Source organism: Propithecus coquereli, unplaced genomic scaffold, assembly GCF_000956105.1.
Source record: "Propithecus coquereli isolate 6110/MARCELLA unplaced genomic scaffold, Pcoq_1.0 Scaffold388, whole genome shotgun sequence".
NCBI classification, from domain to species: Eukaryota; Metazoa; Chordata; class Mammalia; order Primates; family Indriidae; genus Propithecus; species Propithecus coquereli.
Window position 1 is genome coordinate 1,280,857 of NW_012149596.1, and position 784 is coordinate 1,281,640.

Below are 784 nucleotides of genomic sequence, written 5' to 3' on the forward strand. Positions count from 1 at the left end.
TAGAGTGCCATGGCATCAGCCTAGCTCACAGCAACCTCAAACTCCTGGGCTCAAGCGATCCTCCTGCCTCAGCCTCCAGAGTAGCTGGGACTACAGGCATGCGCCACTATGCCCGGCCAATATCTCCTTTTGTATGTTTTTTGTTTCCTTTCAATTTGATGAGATTTCCCAGAAGTTAATCCATATAATTAATTGGTCATTTCAAGGAATCAGCTAATTTTCCTATTTTTATATTTATTTTATTTAAACTTTTATTTTTATTAATTAGCATTTCTTGCTTTTTTGTTTTTATTTTCATGTTTTTGCTTAACTTTGTTCTTTTTTCTAATTTCCTGAGTCCCAATTCAATTATTTTTGGGTTTCCAGTCTTTTTTTTAAATAGTAAAGGAATTGGGGCTATACACTTTGCTCTACGTATAGCTGTGTCCCCAATGCTCTGGGATGAAATATGCAACTACAGAATTGATTTCTCACTTTGATTCAAGGTATTGAGGACAGTTTCTTAGGTTCTTACTTCTTAAGGTAGTTTAGTTGTCTTTTCTTTCTTTTTATGTAGTTCTGTTTTTTACTATGCTCAGAGAATATAGCCTGTTGAATATGAACTTGTAAACGTGATTTAATATTTTCCCTGTGGCTCAGATACTCAACTGAATTTTATAAAACATTTATGGATATGAAAGACGAAACTATGTTATGTTTCTTAGGTACAGATTATTCATTAGAACTTTTCAATCTAGTTTGATGATTAAGGTTTCTTCCCTCTTTTGTCTTTCTGTCTACTTCA